Genomic DNA, 15249 nt, shown 5'->3' on the forward strand with positions numbered 1-15249 from the left:
CTCCTAGTTTTAGTCAGTACATGTGCTGCAGCATTTTGAACCAGCTGAAGTGTCTTAAGTGACTTGCTCGGGCAGCCTACTAAAAGAGAATTACAATAATCCAGTCTAGAGGTAACAAAAGCATGGACTAGCTTTTCGGCGTCGCTCTGAGACAGGATAGATCTGATTTTAGCAATGTTACGGAGATGAAAGAAGGCAGTTCTTGAAGTTTGTTTTATGTGAGAGTTGAAGGATAAATCCTGATCAAATAGAACCCCAAGGTTTCTAACAGTTGTGCTTCGTGCCAGAGTAATGCCATCTAGGGCAGTTCGGCTAGCATAGGTTTCTCTAAGGTGTCGTGGGCCCAGTACAATGACCTCAGTCTTGTCTGAGTTAAGAAGAAGAAAATTTTGGTCCATCCAGGCCCTAATGTCCTTTAGACAGGCGTCAAGTTTAGATAGCTGATTTGTCTCACCTGGCTTCATTGATACATACAGTTGGCTATCATCAGCATAACAGTGAAAGTTAACAGAGTATTTTCTCAGAACATTACCAAGGGGGAGCATATAGATACAGAAGAGGATTGGACCTAGCACAGAGCCCTGAGGAACCCCGTAGCTTACTTTAGTGTACACAGAAGACCTATTATTCACGTGTACAAACTGGTACCTATCAGATAGGTAGGACTTAAACCAGTTTAGGGCAGTCCTTGTGATTCCAAGTAATTTCTCTAATCTCTCTAGTAGAATATAGTGATCTATAGTGTCAAAAGCTGCACTAAGATCTAATAAAACCAGCATTGAGAGTCGTCCTTCATCTGAAGCCCAGAGTAGATCATTAATTACTTTAACTAAAGCAGTCTCTGTGCTGTGTTGAGCTCTAAAGCCTGACTGGAAGTCCTCGAACAGGCTGTTGTTTTGAAGGAAGTCACAGAGCTAAAAGGAAGATTAGATATAGGCCTGTAGTTTGCTAAAGTGCTGGAATCAAGAGTAGGTTTTTTGAGAAGGGGTTTGATTACAGCTACTTTAAAGGACTGTGGCACGTAGCCTATTGATAGGGATATATTTATTGTCTCCAACAAAGATGGGCAGACTAGGGGAACAACTTCTTTAAACAGCTTAGTTGGGATCGGATCTGAAAGGCAGGTTGATGGTTTGGAGGATGAAATAATAGAGTTAAATTCCTGAAGTCCTATATGTGTGAAACAGTTTAGGTTAGGCTTATTTACATTGAATGGTACAGCAGGCCCAGGTGAAGGCAGGGAGTGGCTAATTTTATCTCTAATCTTATGAATTTTATGGTTAAAAAATGTCATAAAGTCCTCACAGCTGAGGGCTAGAGGAATCATGGGCTCAATAGAGCTCTGACTTTGTGTTAGTCTGGCTACAGTGCTGAAAAGGTACCTCGGATTATTTTTATTTTCTTCAATTAGTGAGGAATAGTATGTAGATCGACTATGTCGTAAGGCTGTCATGTATTTACTATGGCTTTCTTGCCAGAGTATTCGTGACTCCTCTGTTTTATTGGAGCGCCACATTCTCTCTAATTTACGGGTTGTTTGTTTGAGTGTTTGAGTTTCAGAGCTAAACCACGAAGCTTTCCTCTGACGTTTAATAGTTTTTTCCCTCAATGGGGCAATTGAGTCCAAGGTGGATTTTAGTAGACTAGCAGAGCTATCGACAAGCAGCTCCAGTTGAGAGGGGTTATAATTAATATCATAGTTATTTATTGGATGGTGCACTGAGTTTAAGGCAGCATGAATGGCCTCTTTAAATTTAGCCACAGCATTATTGGACAGATTTCTACTCGTAACTATTTTATTGCACAGTGCGAGATCCTCTAGGATAATGTTAAAAGATATTAAAAAGTGATCTGATAGCAGAGGATTTTCAGGGTAGACTTTTAGTTCATTAATATCAAGGCCATATGTTAGAACAAGATCAAGAGTATGATTTAAACGATGAGTAGCTTCATTAATAGTTTGAAAAAAGCCAACTGAGTCTATTAGGGACATAAAGGCTGAGCTCAGGCTATCACTATCTTTGTCCACATGGATATTAAAATCTCCTACTATCAGTATTTTATCAGAACTGAGGACTAAGTTTGATATAAACTCAGAGAATTCTGATAGAAATTCAGAATAAGGGCCTGGGGGACGGTAAATTATTGCAAATAAGACTGGCTGGCAGGTTTTTGATTCGATATGAGATAAATTTAGAACCAGACTTTCAAAGGAAGTGTAATTGGCCTTTGGTTTAGGATAGATTAGGAGAGAGGAATGATAAATAGCTGCTACACCACCTCCACGGCCTATGTCTCGTGGCATATGAGTATTTAAATGACTGGGAGGAGTGGCTTCATTTAAACTAACATATTCATCTTGATACAGCCATGTTTCAGTTAAACAGAATAAATCAAAGTTATTTTCTGAGATAAGGTCATTTACTAGTAGAGATTTGGATCTCAGTGATCTAATATTTAATAGAGCACATCTAATGGTTTTATGTTTTGGTGTTTCTATATTTGAGATTTGAATTTTTTTCAGATTTTTATAATTGATAGCTCTTTTATTTGATTTTATGTTAAAATCATTGTGAAATATGGGTCGGGGGACTGACACCGTCTCCATAAAATAATATTCATCACCATCACAACAGTTGGCATGGCGATGAACACAGCTATCATAATAGCAATGGGAGGGAAACTGTCCTAAGGCAAGCACAGAGGGGCGTGGAGGACTCCCCCTCTGTAACATGGTCTCATTCATGAGATGTCATAACAGTGACTATGCCATGTTTTCTGATAGTAGAGATGCTCCCGCCAAAGTAGGGTGGATTCCATCTCTTCCTATCAGGTTCGGTTTTCCCCAGAAGGATCTCCAATTATCAATGAAGCCCACCTCGTTTTCTGGACACCACCTCGATAGCCAGCGGTTAAATGATGACATGCGGCTATATATGTCATCACTGGTCAGATTTGGTAAGGGACCAGAGAAAATTACGGAGTCCGACATTGTTTTAGCATAAGCACAAACTGATTCAATGTTCACTTTGGTTGCTTCCGACTGACGACGTCGGGAGTCATTAGTGCCGACATGGAGGACTATCCTATCAAACTTACGGTTAATCTTTGCCAGCAACTTTAGATTTGATTCTATGTCGCCCGCTCTGGCCCCTGGGATGCACCTCACGATGCCCGCTGACTTCGCTAGCTTCACGTTTCTCTCTATGGAGTCGCCAATTATCAGAGTTTGTTCCCCGGTGAGTGTGTTGTCCTCACGGAGGGGGGAGAACCTGTTTGAGACGTGAACATGGTGGTGTCCCGAGCGGTTTTTTGACCTTCGACTATGCTTACGACTGACAGAAACCCAGTCATTGCTGGCCGGGGGGGGAGGCTAAGCTAGAGCTAGCACGGCCCGCACCGGCTAGGTCCTGCTTGCTAGCTTCGGTTTTGGTATCAGGGGTGCGAAACCGCTTCTCCAGATTGTTGATCCTCGCCTCCATATCTAACAGTACGCTACACTTTATGCAACTACCATTGTCCCTAAAGGAGGACGAGGAGTAACTAAACATTTGACACACCGGGCAGGAGAGCGGAGGAGAGGAGAGAGAAGCCATAGGTGCTAAATTTAAGCTAAGCTAAGCTAAGCTAAGGACAAAAGGAAGTTTAAAGGAGATAACACTGCCTCTAAGAGGCGAGATTGCTTTTTACTTAACCTTTGTACGTTTGACTGTACGGTAAAAAATTAAAACAAGTGTTTTCAAGGCTAGAATATCAATGACAACAAGTTTGATTAGCGTTAGCAGAACACAGTAGTAGAGCGCTGCAAAAAAGAATATATGCTTATTGTCCTTGCCACATGTAAAACTTGTATGAGCGTTTTATCTACAATTTATACGGAAAAAAAAAAATCAGGACTGCATAAATGCCTTGCATTGCTGTCAGAAGTGGGATTTGAACCCACGCCTCCTGAGGAGACTACGACCTGAAGCGCCTTTGACCACTCAGCCATTCTGACAAAGCACCATCGTATACCATCAACACCCCCAGTCTATGACAAAATCTTCAAAGAACAATCTAAGCTATGCTAACAAGCTACTCAATACTCATTTTCCCACTCTTTCCATAATCCTCTCAATTCAACCTACTCACCACATATTGCAGAGGCCACAGGTGTTAGTTTTTTGTTAGAGCACTTTTTGCTCCTGTGGCTAACAGTGCTTGTTTGTGATGCAAGATTGTCCCGAAACGTCACAGAATCTTGTTTAAAGCCAAGAGCAAAATTGTAATAGCCAGGATTTGTCCCATTGAGGGCAGTCACTCTTACATTATTACAAATGTACCAAATTGAAATACTTTGACTAAAATGTTGAGAATTGGACTATGACCAATCAACAACACTACTTCATACCCAAAATACACCTGTATTCAGCAGAAAAAAGTGGTTTGCAGATTTATTGACTGTTTAACCCATTCAGTGCCAGCCATTTTCAGAGCTTCGACCCCCCTGAGTGCCAGCCGTTTTGGAGCATTTTGAGAGATATTTAAAGAGCCACAGGATATTTTGTACTATGACTATCTGAAATCTGACACCAGATTCTTTTTTGTGCTTTATTGAAAACTATTACATCTGAACATTGGTTTCCTTAAAAAAACAAACAAAAAACCCAAAAACAAATAAATAACAACAACATTGAGTAAAGGCTTTTAATGGCAAAATTATTATTATTTTGCTATCTGGCTCACAGTTTAATGTTTTACTTATTTTACTGTATTTTGTATCCCTCCCTGTCAGTTGCACAGACGTAACTTCCTCTTCCTCCCGACATGCTCGAATGACCCGTTTAGTCTGGTAGGTTGATGGCTTTAGCTCACAATCACAACATTATCAATAATCCACTCAAGTCCACACATGTTCTGTGTTAGTATGTGGTGCTGTGAGCTGCTGGATACTTCACAATATCACTTCATAGCGCCATAATCTCCCTCCTCCCTGCTTCTCCCTCCTTAGCTAATGGTAGTATCAGTGGCTCATCTCCCATCTAAAGGTGCACTGCTGCCACCTTCAGGGCACCAGTTGGTAACTGCAACACATTACAGCTTAGCTATTGATGAAGGGACTAGCGCCCTGTCCAGGGTGTGCCCCCGCCCAGCGCCCAATGAGAGCTGGAGATTGGCACCGGTGACCCCTGCGACACTGACAAACAGGAATAAGTGGGCCTGAAAATGGATGGATATTGATTAGGGACCTCTGCTAGGGTGTATTCTAGTAATCTCCGTGATAAAATGCAAATAACGAGTTTCCTTGTCAATGGCACTGAGCGTTTGGATTTGAAATGACAAATTATCTCGTCAACGGCACTGAGTGTATTGAGGATACAGGACATTTTCCTTGAGGATCGTCTATCAAGAGGTTGCTGGCCTGCAGGATGGGCACCCGAAGGCAAGATAGTTGAAATATTATGGCTGATAAGATAAACTTGTGAAAACATTATTCCTTCGAACCGGAGTTGAACCAGTGACCTAAGGATCACAGCAACCCACTCTACAGTCCTCCGCTCTCCCATCTGAGCTATCGAAGGTTCTGATCACATTACTCCTGTATTAGCCTCTCTGCATTGGCTTCCCATAAAATATAGAATAGAATTCAAGATTCTTCTTCTCACTTATAAAGCCCTAAATGGACAGGCACCAGTCTATCTCAAGGAGCTTGTAGTGCCATACAATCCCCCCAGAACACTACGCTCTCAAAATGCTGGCCTACTCGTTGTTCCATTTGTCTCGAGAAGTAGCTTAGGAGGAAGAGCTTTCAGTTATCAGGCCCCACTTCTCTGGAACCATCTACCAACCATGGTTCGGGCAGCAGACACCCTCTCTACCTTTAAGGTTAGGCTCAAAACATTCCTCTTTGGTAAAGCTTTTAGTTAGGAACCAGCTCATAGATCATAGTTAAGATGCAATAGGCATAGACTGCCGGGGGGGTCTGGCATGCTCGGTTGGAGAGAGGTTGGAGAGGGCGTTAAGAGAGAGGTCATTTAGGTTAGAGAGGGACCGGAGAGGGTCCCATTCCTCTCTCTAACACTCCCTCTATGTCTGCTTCTTCCCTTGTGTGTTTGCTCCTGTACTCCTTCTGGCTTTTGTCTTGCAGGTCCGTGGGATCCTCAGTGTGGAGTTACAGAGTCTCAACAACTCTGTCTCCACCCTTTCCTCTGCACACACCCAACACAGCATAACGTGGATGGCTGTTCATCATAGGAATGGGATCCACACAAGGTTCCTGCCGCTTAACAGAAGGTTTTCCTTGCCGCCATGATGAATTCATGTTGGGTGTGGGATACATATGTATGTGTATATACGTATATATGCATATGTGTGTATCCATAAAATGATGAGTCCATCCTTAAGACTGCTCTACTGTAAAGTGTCTTGAGATACCATTGGTTATGATTTGGCGCTATACAAATAAAAGATTGATTGATTGATTGATAGCTGAGACCCCCACCCACACACACAGATATCAAAGAACGCAGAACCTGTCATGCCATCCACCAATCAGGAGCCAGCAGAAGGAATGTCAGTGTGAATTTCACTGTGACATCATCACACACTCTGCTGATGACATCATCAGGAGCTGGTCAAACATCAAAGGACTCAGCAGCACCTTGAGTGTTCTTTAATGAGGGAAACCCTTCTGAGAGAGACACAATAACCCACAAACTCCTTGGACTCAGTGAATTTACTTTATCTCTGTCACTCTGACACAACAGTTAAATTTTTGATCTAATGATGGAAGTGCACCAGTTCAATGTAAAGAGTCTGGAACAAACATGCTTTGAAGCTCTGAAGGATCATCTCTGTCCGGAAAAATGCATTGGGCTGTGGCAGTTTACTAAAGTCTGGTATATTCCCATTTTGTTTCAACTGAAATATGAGGCCTTTCACTTTATCTGTGAGAATTTTGAGGAAGTTTCACTCTGTGGAGAGTTTTTGCAGCTTGCGGAGCAGGAGCTGGCTGATATCCTGGGTCAGGATGACCTTACTGTGACCCAGGAGAGCACAGTTTATCAAAGTGTTTTAAGATGGATAAACCACATGCCTGAGGAACGACAGGGAGCCATTTCTACTCTGTTACCAAAGGTACGACTGGGGCTGATGGACAAAAGTTACATCACAGACAATGTGCTTAATAATGATGTGGTAAAAACAAACCCTGAGTCCCACCTCTTGGTCTCTGATACCCTTAAAGTCATGTCTCAACCTTCGTTACTCTGCTCTGAGTCTGGGATCAACAACACCTTGTTTTGCCGTCGTTTGCCAAACGCCATCTTACTGATGTTTAGAATATTTTCTAAGACCATAGAGGCCTTTGACTACAGAACTAACAGCTGGATTACAGTTCAGACTCATCCCAGTCTGGAGAATCCCATGATTCACTTATTCCTCTACAGCACTGTCTTCCTTGGTAGATGCTTCTACATTGTGGGTGGTGGTTTAAGAATGACTGACCCCTTTAACAGAGTGTGGAGGTTTAACCTAGTCACACACACTTGGCAGGAGATGTCACCAATGCAGGAGCCACGGGCCTTAATGAGTGTCACCGTGCTAAAGGGATGTATCTACACTATGGGAGGCTATAGGGATCGTGATAGTACCTCACGAAGAACTGCTGAACGCTACCAGCCCAACATCAACCAGTGGACGTTCATTGCATCAATGAATAAAGGGAGGGAAGATGCCAGCTGCACCACACTGAACAACAAGATTTACATATGTGGAGGATGGAGTAGGAGTAACATTAGATCACTGAATACTGCTGAGTATTACAACCCAGACACCAACCAGTGGACACTGATCACTCCTATGGGAACACATCGGTATAAACTTGGAGTCGTTGCATATATGGGCCACATTTTTGCAGTTGGAGGCAGAGATGGATTCAGAGATCTGAGGTCTGCTGAGGCTTATGACCCAGTGACCAACACCTGGTACGATGTCCCTGAAATGGTCCACAGACACAGATACTTTGACATTGCAGTGATGAACAAGCAGATCTTTGTTGTCTCTTGTAGAAGACGAAACAGAATTGTTGAGTGCTATGACTACACTACAAATACTTGGTCTGTGGTATTTTCTGACATGAACCACAGTGAGTATGATTGGGTGAGATGCTGTGTGATTTCTGGACTTCCCAACATGGCTGAGTACTGTTCACCTCGTAAACCCATCATACCCAGGACACAGGTCTAAAAAAAGTCTAAACTAGATACTGAGACAGAGCAAATGTTATTCTCCATGATCCTAACTGGGAGTGTAACCTGCTCTGACCAGGTCTGTGTGTATCAATAAAAGTGTTTAAAGACATTAGAAGAACTAATGTGTGAATAAATGGATCAGTTCATGTCCCAGCTCAGATGGGATGGTTTTAATCAGCCTGGATCAACCTGAGTTGGTGATGATCTAGAAAAAAGATACTACATTTTAGTGGTGACAACATTTAGCAGACGTGTAGATGTACTGAATTTAATTAGAATTAATGTCGTGGTTAGCAAGACAAGTATTCTAAAGGGTTAAAATAAGCAGAAATGGATGATTATTAGATTAAATTACTTGAAATCAAACTTCCTACAACACAATAACAAGTGAAATATTCTGAATATAAACAAATAATTCTTGTTAAAAATTTTTTTGCTTTTTTAATTTGTGCAAATGAAAGCTTCGGAACAAGAAGAAAACAACTAATCTAAGTAAAAAATGACTCAGTATTAGTGAAAAATGACTAAGCTGTTTCTTGATACAAGTTGACTCATCTTGAAATAAACCTAAATCTATATTAAAACTAAAACCAGAATTTTAAAACCAGTTTTTGTTCTTCGAATAAACATCTTATCAGAATCACAACCAGGAGTATGAGTACCATCAACATTTATTAACAGTATGAACCGTACACCAGAAATAGTGGTTGCTGCACACTTTTTATGTCAAATTTAACACAATTTAAGACTTTTTTTTAAAGCAAAACCAACAGCAATGAACAAAACACATAATATGCTGCTGTATAAAGTGCTGTGATTTGTCACGTGAAGAAGGCAAAAACAAAATGATCAAACATTTGTGCAACACTACAATGTAAAGTATTCAAACATGTCTCAGTTCAAGTGCCATCTAACATGTGAGACCTAAGGACACTGAGGGAAAACTTGTGGCGTAGCTAGCCAAGTCAGGCACAAAAAAACTTATTCAAAGGCATTGCAAACAAAAACAACTGTGAACTTGTAATAGAGAATAAGAACGCTACATCAACTGTATAAACTATGGAAGTATATCTGTACCATAATTCAATTTAAAATCCATTAACAGAAATGCTTTTTCATTTTCAGAATATAGCTGCATTTTTTAACTCATAAATTAAATGAATAATAAATTATCCATTTTCATTTTCTTCTTCCCTTAAACATGACGTTCTGGTGGGAGGAGTCAATGCAGACTGGAGAAGAATTACAAACGGTGGAAAATCATATCATTTCAGGTCAAAATAATGTGAGCAGCTGATTTTCTGAGGGTGCACAGATCCTAGATGACTAAGATAGTTTATAAATGTGATGACTGGACTACAATAGAGTTACACAGAAGTAGTTTGATATTTGCAACCATTGTTTATTTGTCAAAGGTCGCAGATTAATTCAATGAAACTTTATTTATACAGGGACAATTCCAACAATAGTCACCTCGTAGCGTGAGATAACAGGCAACACATTGTGTGATCATTGGTTTCTAAGAAGAGTTTACATTACTATTATAGCTAAGTGTGTGCTAATATGCTAATTATTGTAATATACAGTTTTTTAATAGCAGACATGAAATTTACAGTCATAATATATTGTATTTCTGGGTGTGTTAAGGTTACAGATGTGTTCCAGTGAATTCATATTCTTTTGATATTTATTTGAAAATATATTTTAATTAATATTTCATCCCAAGGTTCTTTTTTCAATGCAGATATGGTAAACAACACCAAAATTCAAAGATTCATGAAAATAAAACTTTATAAATATTCCCCATGTGACCAAACTATAACACTGCATTTTTATTTTTTCTATTCATTATTAAATAATGATGACATGTATGGTGACCATACGTCTGGTTTTAGACATGTCCTCTTTTGTTTTCACCTGGTGTCGAGGCTGTGTGGGGATATTTTACAAATTTCTGGGTATCCCAGGGACTTTGAACGCATCTCGAGGCATGCGTACCTCCGCAAAAATGTGTTCTATCTGTCACTTGCAGTCAGATTTTTTTATGCTATAGATATAGAATCAACTGCACTTTGTAAAAAAGACAAACAAACAAAATTATAAAATGTGTTACCATTGTTATTTTGATTTTAAAACCAATCAGAAATAAACCTTTTTTTTGTATTTGGTTTTTATTTTTTCCTGTTTCTGGTTTTAAATTAATTAAAAAGTTACAGGAAAAAAGTGCCATAAAGTAGATGTTTTACGTAATAACATGCTCCATAGTTAATTATTAGTTATGTTTGCTGTGTCAGCATGTCTTTCATGTAATGTACAGGAAGCGACTTTAATTCAATTTGTTGAAAATTATTTCCTAGACAAACAAATGCAGTTATTCTGCATCATGCAGTGATAGACACAACAAACACATATACAGCTGTTATGTTACTGCACAATATCATATAAGTTAGCTGTTACCATAATACCTTTATATTGTAACAGCTCTGCTGTTTGTTGGATGTGTCCGTTGTAGATGTTCCTAATTCCTACAGCGTTGGCAGTCAGTGAAGGCAACTTGAGGATGTGTAGTGGAGATGTGTGTTTACAGTCTATGGTGTAGAGAGTTTGTGTCAGAAGTTAACTTTGGATTCATCTTTGTAATTTACCTTTCCATGTTTTATTTGGTGTGGTCACAGCAAACAGTGACTCAGGAATTTTCATGCAGTGAAAACTCCTGAGTCATGATGGTAAACAGCTAGGCAGGCAGTATTGGTTTCACGTTTATGGTGAAGTGCTACGAAGTGTCACAATGTGTGTGTGCACTCTGTGTATCTGTTGCACGGTGTATATTCTGTTTGCTTTGAAGAAGTAATCCCACTAAGTAATCCCCATTTTTAATAAAAATACTGGTAATCTGATTACATGTTTTTAAATGTACTGTAACAGATTATAGTTACATTATTTTTGTATCCAGATTACATAACGCTGTTACTAGTAATCCATTACTCCCCAAGCCTGTGTGTGTGTGTGTGTGTGTGTGTGCGTGTGCGTGAGAGAGAGAGACAGAGCATTTAGGGGCCCCATCCATGAAGTCAGCAAAATAAAGGTACATAAATAAATACATGTGATAAACACATGTATTTATTTATCTGAATAATATTCACTGTTATGCAGGATGTTTACTATTATTTGGGCCATAGTATATAGTCATCTTAAATATGTAAATCCTTTATATATAATGGGCATGACAAATGGTGTATGTGGTTAAATTGGCAAAAATAATCATGAAATACGATGAAAAAGGTTAAAAGTGACAATAATTGGTCAACATATGTGACATTAGATGCAAAAGTGGTGGAAAGGAGTTGTAAGTGTCTTGAAAGTGGAAAAATGTGTATTAAAATAAACTAAAAATACATTAAAGTTCGGGATTGAAGCCACAGATGCTGCAGGGTGAGAAAACACACACACACACACACACACACACACACACACACACACACACACACACACACACACACACACACACACACACACACACACACACACACACACACACACACACACACACACACACAGTTTACACATAAACGCCCCAGGGACACGTTCACACTGATTCTGTGTCAGAAAGTCACATGTGTTGGAAAAAGTCACACAAACACCATTTCTACTACACATTATTTGTGTAAACATTTGTTCCTCTAAAGATGTTTATTATGAAGATGAAGCGATCATCTGTAGTTTAAAGATGTGTAGCTCTGTGGGCCTGTACTACAAAGCTGGATACGTATATCCTGGATTTATCTCTGTTAGCGGGTTTCACCTAACCAAACATTCTCTGTCAGAGAGCAGCTGCACTATGAACTGAGATATCAACTCACTCTCTTAACCCAGGTGATTTCAGCCTGGCTACGTGCACGCTCCTGTGACAGAGGTGAGAAAGGACCCCCACACTTTGTGTATAGCAGCACAACTGCTGTATGTTCCTGCTGAGGCTGTCAGCGTCACCACAGTGTATAATGAAAGTGTATAATGAATGAATGAATGAATGATCTGATTGGTCCGTGGATACAGAAAGTGTCTGACACACACAGCCTCAATCAGCTGACTAGGCATTTTACAAAGATTATCATTCAAAAGTATTAATATTGTTCATTTTTATTGAGTCACACATAAACCTTTTAGTTTCTGGGCAAAGAATAAAAAAAAATTAACAGTTTTTGTTTAAATATAATTGTAATATATTTCTAAATAAATGATTTTTTTTAAAAAAATGAATCATTTATGTGAATAAAACAGAAAACAAAATATCCCTGAACTTATTGATTAAAGTCAGGTCATGTTCTCCACCACAGATCCTGGATCAGTACCAGTAGTGGGCGGTTAAGGAAGAATTGTTGGTAGAATCGTGCATTTTGGGTTAAAAGCATGAAACTTGGCACATAGATGGCATGAACACTACTGATTATTTTAGGATGTGGATCCACCTCAGCAACCTCCCCTAGTGGTCGTTATGGCCATTTTTCTCAAAATGGCCGTTAATTTATTGAAATACATATTGAAACCCGTAGCCGAGCTCATGCCGCTTTATAAACACGTGTCTGTTTACATGTCAATCATGGGAGAGAGCTTCCTGGAGGCGTGGCTTCTCCAGCTCATTGCCGAGTCAAATTCGTCATCAAAGTGGGAACGCGTCATCAAAATGTAGCGAGGTGTTTGGGCTCACCCTGTAGTAAGAAAGGAGCAAATCACCCTCTAACTAACGATTGAGGGAATTAATTAAAAACTATATTTAGGACATGTGTATGAAGCCCTAATAACACTTTATCATGTTTAAAGAACAGAAAAGTTAATTTAGCGTAACATGTGCCCTTTAAATAAACATTGTTATTGTTACACTGGCTCAGCATCTGATTTTGGGACGGACACACACACACACACACACACACACACACACACACACACACACACACACACACACACACACACACACACTGTATAAAATGATCCAATTCAGACTAAATGTTAAATGTTAAAATGAACAGATTTAAATAGAGCTTTTATGACAAAGTCGTTCAAAAGATCTTTACATTATCATCTCATTCACACAAGATTATTACTAAAAATGTAAAAAGGTTTAGAATCAAACAAGCAGTATTTACTCAAAGGATTCCGGAAAATCACTAAATTAGTCATTAAAGTTGACATTATTATTAGAAACTCACTTTGGTCTCCAACGTTGCTCACTGATGACATCTGCTGGTCAACGTTAATCTATATTATTAAAGCTACTTTAGTCGTTTCTGATGGTGCACGAGGAGATTCTGTAGAATGATGGAGATTCTGCAGCTTTTATCTTAGCCTGAGTTGCCATGACAACCTGTCCACATTGAGCTTCCATTTTTGCCTGAGTTGCCAGACAACCTGTCAACATTGAGCTTCCATTTTAGCCTGAGTTCCCATGACAACCTGTCAACATTGAGCCATTCAAAGCTGCCTTTAGTGATTAAATGTTTCACTAAGATCTATAATAAAGGGTGGTAAACCAGTTGCGTCCCTAAATGGTGATGCAGTTTCACTAAGATTGTAGCAATGATTAGCACACGTGCAGAAGTGGTGGAGACCGCCCTATTTAAATGAGCGTTTTGCTTTTTCAATGTGGAGACGTGAGTGCACAGAAGCACACAATGACATTTGAAGAAGTTAAATTGGAAGCAGATGGTCTTCTCTGTCTGCTGCACAAACATTTATTAATGTAGAAAACTAAATAAACAAATTCTTTTTTTTTTTTTTAAATAAACAACTTTACAATTTAATATTTTTTCCACCTTATTTAATGTGGCTGCTCTCTCCCTCAAACACACTTTACTCTGCATTTTCTCATTTAGTGGCTGTTAAATATTGACTATTGTTTTATTTAAATTATTTTCTTACACTAGAAAGCTTAACTTTTCCATCTCCGCTGTGTTTTGTGTCAACATTCAGTGCAGCCATGATCTCTGTGTGTGAGTTTACACCATTGATGCGTCGTCCCAAACATATATGACGCCAGTCCAGAATTGATGGTAATGCATCAGAAATCTAGCCTTCAAACCACCAAATGCTTTGGACAAAGAAGATCTCATAACCAATAATGGAGTTTGCACCAGCAGAGGGAGCAACGCAAGTACCAAGGAGCAACACAGGTTTGTCCGTCATCTTTAAAGGTCCCATGTCATGTTATTTTTCACACATCTCCATTTGTTCTAAGAACCCCAAAAACATAGTATTAGAGGTTTATCTTCCCAAACTCGTCTGTTTTCCAGAGTTTTAGCCTCTGAGAAGTCACTTTCTGAGCAACTCTACACAAACAGGTTGATTTGTGGCCTGCTTATGCATATTCATGAGTGGGCGTGTCTATAGACGGGACACTGACTTCCTCCTCCCCACACTTTAGGCCTGTGTATGAAGCCCTAATAGCACTTTATCATGTTTAAAGCACAGAAAAGTTAGTTTAGCGCAACATGGGCCCTTTAAATAAACATTGTTGTTGTCACACTGACTCAGCATCTGATTTTGGTTACACACACACACACACACACACACACACACACACACACACACACACACATGAACACACACAAACACACACACAAATCCATGCACGCGTGCACGCAGGGCCGGAGTGGGTCTCACTTTCAACCCTTGAGCTTCATACCTCAGACCCAGAGGCGTTGTAACGGGGTAGGCAACACAGGCAAATGCCTAGGGCCCCGAGCTGAAGGGGCCCCCGAGGGACGGCAGATATAAGCAATACAACTTGAAACCCCCCGGACACATTACGGTTATACGTCAGGCACCTCCCTAATGGGGCACCAATACGACCGGTGTCACGTCTGAGTTCACATGGGTCTGAGTTTGATTATGAGCATGTGCACTACCAGAAAATGAATTCATGCTACTTCTGCTTAGCTTTTTTCTACTTCCTCCATGCTGAGATTAAAAATTAAATTTCAAAGCTAAGGTTCAAAGCTAATGTTATTTGATGAGTGCTGAATGG

The 15249-nt window shown here is 39.8% G+C and overlaps 1 non-coding gene across 1 annotated transcript; it reads right to left on the reverse strand.

Moving 5' to 3' along the window:
- Positions 1-5474: 5474 nt before the first annotated feature.
- On the reverse strand, positions 5475-5561 carry trnay-gua (transfer RNA tyrosine (anticodon GUA)). The gene is given in 2 exon segments: positions 5475-5510; positions 5525-5561. It is a non-coding gene; the product is annotated as a tRNA-Tyr (tRNA).
- Positions 5562-15249: the final 9688 nt, after the last annotated feature.

Source organism: Gouania willdenowi, unplaced genomic scaffold (assembly GCF_900634775.1).
Source record: "Gouania willdenowi unplaced genomic scaffold, fGouWil2.1 scaffold_269_arrow_ctg1, whole genome shotgun sequence".
Taxonomy (NCBI): Eukaryota; Metazoa; Chordata; class Actinopteri; order Blenniiformes; family Gobiesocidae; genus Gouania; species Gouania willdenowi.